Source organism: Ornithorhynchus anatinus, chromosome 3 (assembly GCF_004115215.2).
Source record: "Ornithorhynchus anatinus isolate Pmale09 chromosome 3, mOrnAna1.pri.v4, whole genome shotgun sequence".
Taxonomy (NCBI): Eukaryota; Metazoa; Chordata; class Mammalia; order Monotremata; family Ornithorhynchidae; genus Ornithorhynchus; species Ornithorhynchus anatinus.
Genome location: NC_041730.1, coordinates 100,474,786 through 100,482,131, shown reverse-complemented (window position 1 = coordinate 100,482,131; position 7,346 = coordinate 100,474,786). Strand labels below are relative to the sequence as shown.

At 42.6% G+C, this 7,346-nt stretch overlaps 1 non-coding gene across 1 annotated transcript; it reads left to right on the top strand.

Annotated features, from left to right (window-relative positions):
* The first annotated feature begins 6,676 nt into the window (after positions 1 to 6,676).
* LOC114810354 lies at positions 6,677 to 6,814 on the top strand. Its single transcript, XR_003758056.1, has one exon. It is a non-coding gene; the product is annotated as a small nucleolar RNA SNORA7 (small nucleolar RNA).
* Positions 6,815 to 7,346: the final 532 nt, after the last annotated feature.

Genomic DNA, 7,346 nt, shown 5'->3' with positions numbered 1-7,346 from the left:
GGCAGAATGCCATTCTCCCTTATTCCTGGGGCTGTTTTGAGGACAAATGAGGTATAGTTTCAGAGATAGAATTATTTGACCATCAAATTAGATGAACTTTCAAATTTGATGGAAAAGCATTTCACATCAAAGCCTCCTCCTCACTACTCTTAGAATAGGCTATAGTCTTTTCTTAGCAATCCATTACCTTGCCCCATCCTACCTCACCTCACCTGTCTTCAACCCAGCCAGCATACTTCATTCCTCTGGTACTAACCTTCTCACTGTGCCTTAATCTTGCCTGTCTCACTGTCAACACCCAGCTCCCATCCTGCCTGTGGCCTGGAACATCTTTTGGCTCAAATCCAACAGACAATTACTCTAACCCCTCATTCAAAGTCTTATTGAAGGCACATTTCCCCCAAGAGGCCTTCACAGACTAAGTCCCACTTTTCATCTCCCACTCCCTTCTGCATCACCCTGACTTGCTCCCTTTGCTCTTCCCCACTATCCCCAGCTCCACAACACATATACATATATATCTGTAATTTTATTTATTTGTATTGATGTCTATCTCCCCTCTTCTAGACTGTGAGCTCATCTTGGGCAGGGATTGTCATTGTTTATTGTTGCATTGTTCTTTCCTAAGCACTTAGAACAGTGCACTGCACACAGTAAGCACTTAAAAAATATGACTGAATGAACAGTGTTTGCCACCTTCCGAACACTAGCCAGACCATACTCCCTTCTGACAGTCATGGGCTAAGAGAAAATGTTGATGAAAACACATTTAGATCAAGTGTTGTTATTCCATGGCCAAAGAGAACTGGTAATTTATACAATTACCCATTTAAGTTAGAATCACAGGCCCTATTCACATTGTGAATGTGGATTTTTTTTTTCGCTTACCACAGGCGCATCTTGGCCCAAACCTAACATTATCAAGAACTTGTTGGCAAAGGCAGACTGATCAATCAATCAATCAATGTTTTTACAGTGTCTTTACTGTGTGCAAAGCACTATACTAAGTGCTCAGGAGATTATATACAACAGATTTGGTAGACATATTCACTGCCCACCAGGGGTTTATAGTCTGGGGTGGGGTGGGGGTGGGAGGGGAACAGGCATTAAAATTAAAACATAAATAAATTACAGAACTGTACATAAGTGTTGTGGGGCTGATGGTGGGGTGATGATCAAGTGCTTAACGGGTTCAAATACAACTTCACAGTTGATGCAGAAGGGAGAAGAAGTTGAAGAAAGAGGGCTTAGTTGAGAAAGGCCTCTTGGAGGAAATGTGAGTTTAACAAGACTTTGAAGTCAGGGAAAGAGGTAGTCTGAGATATTTGAATTGGAAGGAACTTCCAGGCCATAGATATGAGTAAGGGTGTCAGCAGTAAGATAAGCAAGATTAAGTATCAGAGAGTATGCTGGGGTTAGAGGAGTGAAGTATGTGGTCTGGGTTCTGTGGGTTGGGGGTGGGCAAGCCAATTAAATGCTTTAAATCCAATGGGAAGGAATTTCTACTTAAGTAGAGTGAAATGTGGATTGCAATGGAGAGAGACAAGAGGTAGGGAGCTCAGCAAAGCGGTTGATGCAGTAGTTAAGGCAGGATATAAGTGTATGGATCAGTGTAGTAACATTAGAATGGAGAGGAAAAAGGAGATTTTCACAATGTTGTGAAGGTAGAACTGACAGGATTTGATGACAGATTGAATATGTGGGTTGAATGAGAGAGATGGGTAGAGGATAATGTCAAGGGCTGGTGAGGCATGAGCATAGTAGTGTTGTCTATAGTGTTGTTTTTGAAACCATGTTCTACCAGCCAACCTTAGGAACAGTGATGGCAGGGACCAGAAATAATAATAATAATAATGTTGGTATTTGTTAAGCACTTACTATGTGCAGAGCACTGTTCTAAGCACTGGGGTAGATACAGGGTAATCAGATTGTCCCACATGAGGCTCACAGTCTTAATCCCCATTTTACAGATGAGGTAACTGAGGCACAGAGAAGTTAAGTGACTTGCCCAAAGTCACACAGCTGACAAGTGGCAGAGGCGGGATTCAAACAAGTGACCTCTGACTCCCAAGCCTGTGCTCTTTCCACTGAGCCATGCTCTAGAGGAGGGAAAGCAGGCATTCCCACAAAGGGCATGAACCAAGAGATTCCATATAAGGGTCCTTTGAGACACCTATTCCAGAACCTGCAGCATCCTTAAGCCAGGTTTGAGTGAGTATGTGGATTTATGAGTTTGTGGGACCCATGGGGCTGACCAACAGGAAAAGATTGCATGTATGAACTCCGTGTTTGGATGGCTAAGCAGATGAGAGACTGTGCATATCAGTGTTTGAGGGGAATGAGATGTGGTAGACTGTAGCCCATTGTTGGGCAGGGATTATCTCTATTCGTTGCTTAATTGTACTTTCCAAGCACTTAGTACAGTGCTCTGCACACAGTAGGAGCTCAATAAATACAATTGAATGAATAAATGAAGTGACAGCCCAAAGCCAGAGGAATCTTCCTCAACGTGGACCTCCACTCCCACAATGGGCACCAGTATCAATTCCTGATATACAACTGCCAATCATCAAAGGAGCACACTAGTCCATCTCCTGGATGCACCTCCCTGGAGTGTGAATCTCAGTCATGTGTGAGTGCATGTGTGTGTGTTTGGGGGTGGGGTGGAGGAGGCGGATGTTTGTGTGTCTGTGTCTGAGTCAAGTGCCTCTGTCTGTGCCTCCCTCTCATGAGTCTTGTCTATAGATGTTTGGATGCACTTAGATCCATACTCTTTGGGTATTTGGTACTCACCTCTCCCTCAGCCCTACAGCATTTATGTACATGTCAGTAAATTATTTTATTTATATTCATGTCTGTTTCCTCCTCTAGACAGTAAGTTCATTGTGGGCAGGGAACAGTCTACAAACTCTCTTACACTGTAGCCTCCAAAGGACTTAATACAGTGTTCTGCGTACAGAAAGAGCTCTATACATGCCATTGACTGATTAGTCTGCCCTCTCTGTCATGGATGGTTTATGATCAAACCATGTCTGGAAGAAGACGACAGCAATGATTTCTTCCCAGAGTTCTCACAGTCCTATTTTTCCATATGCTATGATTACCTACAGTGAAGCAAGTGTAATAAAGGAAATGCTGCAAATTGAAGAAGAGGATTAGTGTTCTTTTGATCATAATCTTGAACAGGCACTAACAATTTACATTTATTCTACCTAGTTGAGAGCTACATTTCTGTTGCTACCTGCACTCCTCGTTATATTCCACAATATATTGATCTACCGTTGGCCTTCTGAAAGTTAATGTACTAGTCTTGAGTAGGCTTCTTTCATGCATGGGTTTTGAAATGAGACTGGACAGGTCTGGCTGCTAAAATTTCAATTTAACGTTGCAGTGTCCAAATCAATCCAACATGTTTGACAAGGCAGCATGTATCTATGCTTATTATAGAAACATTGTAAATCTCTACAAAATTAAGATTTATTCACTCCTTTTAATCTAATCTATACTGCCCTAACTCCCTGGGAGGCAGCGAACCAAAATTGATACATGTTCTCAAGACACTGAATTCACAAGTAAATGAGGTCTGTGCCTTCTTTGTCTGAAAAATTATTGATGTTCCAGGCTGCTCCAGCAAATAGGATGCTTGGTCTGTGTGGAGCTTTCTGCCTATTTTCTATCTATAATCATTGTAAACAAAGACTTCGCAGGCATTAGGCTGACATCTAATAGCATTTTAGCAATGTATTTTGGAAGAGGACCCTTTCCCAAGCAGACTTCTTGCTCCCTTGACATGAATCACATTGATTTAGAAAATAGTTAAGCATTAATAAAGTGACAAATAAGTTCTACTGGCTTCAGAAAAAAAGATATCTAAACAGATCAATGTCATTTTTCCCCCCAACAAATTTTCTTCATAAATTAACTTTTGCCTGGCAAGCATATCAACCTTTCATAATCATTTTTTCTATACCTTTATGTAAAGAAAGAGAGAAGTTTGTTCTATCAGATGCACATCTTGTATGACATTTTTACTTTTATAAATGGATGTCTGCAGCAGCAAATATTTATTTGTTCATTTGGGGGAGAAATTAACCATGGATTATTTATGCATGCTCTTTCATCCTTGAATGGACACAGGGAGTTGAGGACTAGTCAGGGCAGAGTGTCCTATGAGGGAAAGTGAACTGCTCTAGACCACAAATGACACATATCTTCCACCTTGAAAAATCTGGAAAGTTAGACAAAATGCTGTTAGAACCTCTAAAATGGCTTTGTGGCTCACTGGCACACTGCCCCACTGCTTTAGGAGTGGGCATTATCACCACACAACCAGGGTCCAAGCATGTCCAAATGATTTCTAAGAAGTCTTTGTGTTCAGGAAAGTGAAATGGGGTAGTTATACTGAGGCCTGGCAGTTTTTAGCTTCAGATACAATTCTCTGCCAACAAACTAGAACTTCAAAAGTGACCAAGCTATGTATCCTCTTGATCCAGTACATCTAACTTGGAGAGTGTTATGGACTGAAAAGTTAACATTGGGGTACTCCTGGTAGGGAGCCTTCCCATTCCTAAGGTACCGAGTTCCCCCAAGTAATGAGGCAGACTCTGAGCAAAATGCTAAGGATATCTTGAGACAGACCATGCAAGACTGGCACCAACTGGAGACTGATAAGATATTTTTGGACTCAAAGAGTAAGATGCAGCACTCATGGAGACCTCTAGTTAAATCCTGGCTATGCCCACAAATTCATAGGTGAGAGATATGAATAGGGGTTTGTGCCGAGGTGCACAGTTATGTTTCCTCTCCTTGGGCTTGCATCAGTCAATAAATTGTCCTCTCCTGTCCTCTCCCTGACTTCCCTGTCACTGTGGACGGCACTACCATCCTTCCCATCTCACAGGCCCGCAATCTTGGTGTCATCCTTCACTCTGCTCTCTCATTCATCCCACACATCCAATCCATCACCAAAACCTGCCGGTCTCACCTTCACAATATCTCCAAGATCTGGCCTTTCCTCTCCATCCAAACTACCTTGCTGGTACAAGCTAATATTCTGACTGGATTATTGTGTCAGCCTCCTCTTTGATGTCCCATCTTTCTGCTTCTTCCTGCTCCAGTCTATTCTTCATTCCGCTGCCTGGATCATCTTTCAACAGAAATGCTCTGGCATGTCACTCCCCTCCTCAAAAACCTCCATTGGTTGTCTATCAACCTCTGCATGAAACAAAAACTCCTCACTCTTGTCTTCAAAGCTCTCCAATACCTAGCCCCTTCCTACCTCACCTCCCCTCTCTCCTTCTACAGTCCTCCCAATACACTATGCTCCTCTGCTGCTAATCTCCACATGGTCCCTCGTTCAGGCCTGTCCTGCCGTCAACCACTGGCCCACGTCCTACCACTGACTTGGAATGCCCTCCCTCTTCACATCCGCCAAACTCTCTTCCCTTCTTCAAAGCCCTACTGAGAACTCACCTCCTCCAGGAGGCCTTCCCAGACCGAGCCCTCCCTTTCCCTCTGCTCCTCCTCCCCCTCATTCCCCTTATTCTCTCCTTCTGCTCTTCCCCTCCCCACAGCACTTGTGCATATTTGTATATATCATTTATTACTCTATTTTGTTAATGATGTGTATATATCTATGATTCTATTTATCTTGATGATATTGATGCCAGACTACTTGTTTTGTTTTGTTGTCTGTCTCCCCCATTTAGACTGTGAGCCTGTTGTTGGGCAGGGATTGTCTCTGTCACTGAATTGTACATTCCAAGTGCTTAGTACAGTGCTCTGCCATAGTAAGTGCTCAATAAATATGATTGAATGAATAAATCAATAAATGATATATGTTGATCACTTACTGGGTGCAAAGCCTTGTACCATGTGTATTGGGGAGTTCAATACATATAGAGTAGGCAGACACCATCTCTGCCCACAAGATCTCCATCTCATCTATCTCACCCTGAACCTCTTGCCCACATTCTGGCCTGAAACACCCTCCTTCCTCATATCAGAAAGATAATTGCTCTCCCCCACTTCAGAGTCTCAATGAAGACACTCAGTGGAAAGAGCCTGGGCTTCAGAGTCAGAGGTCATGGGCTCGACTCCCAGCTCTGCCACTTGTCAGCTGTGTGACTGTGGGCAAGTCACTTAACTTCTCTTTGCCTCTATTACCTCATCTGTAAAATGGGATTAACTGTGAGGCTCACGTGGGACAACCTGATTACCCTGTATCTACCCCAGCACTTAGAACAGTGCTCTGCACATAGTAAGCGCTTAAATACCAATATTATTATTATTATTATTATCTCCTCCAAGAAGCCTTCCCTAAGCCCTCCTCTTCTCCCACTCCCTCTGTGCCTCTCTTACTTGCTCTTTCATTCATCCTCCCTCCCATCCCCACAACACATATATATATATATTTGTAATTTATCTATTTATTTCTTTATATTAATGTCTGTCTCCGCCTCTAGACTGTGAGTTTGTTGTGGGCTGGAATGTGTCTGTTGTTACAGTATACTCTCCTAAACTCTTAGTAAAGTGCTTTGCAAACAGTAAGTGCTCAATAAATGTGATTGAATGAATTGAATAAATGAATGAAAGAAGCTTACAGACTAGATGTGAAGGTCTGATTTAAATTAAATCATTTACAGACATTAAATTATAGATGGATATGCACATAAGCCCCCTCTCAGGGTCACACCTGGAGAGTTTTCAGTACTCTACCAGTCTCGACTACAGGAGAGAGAGTCAAGCAGAGGCATATCCATTCCATTCCTAGCTTGGGCAGAAGCTAGTGAGTAGAAGGTAATCTTCTACAAGTCAAAATTTACCTGGGCTAGGCAGCAGCAGCATGGGAGAGAGTCGAGGGCAGAGACTCAAGTTTACTGTGTGGCAGGAGGCAATGGTAAACCTCTTCCATATTTTTACCACAAAAACTCTTTGGATAAACTACCAGAATGATTGCAAATGGAGGTGGGTTTTCTAGGAGAGATGTGTCCATGGTGTCGCTATGATTCCCGAGACAAGACAAGAATGTACCTAAGTGCTGTGGGGTTGGTGGTGAGGTGAATATCAAAACGCTTAAGGATTACAGACCCAAATGCACAGGACACAGAGAATGAAGGAAGAATAGGGAAGTTAAGTCTTGGTTAGGGAAAGTCTCTTGGGGAAGATATGATTTTAGTCAAGATGTATGAAGCAAACAGCCAACTCTGACATTCTCCAGCTGTGTGATGTAAGAAAATTCACTTAACTTCTCTATGCCACAGTTTCCTCTTCTGTAAAATGTATATTAAATATATGTTTCCTCTCCCCCTTAGGCTGTGAGTCCTTTGAGGGAAAGCAACAGTGTC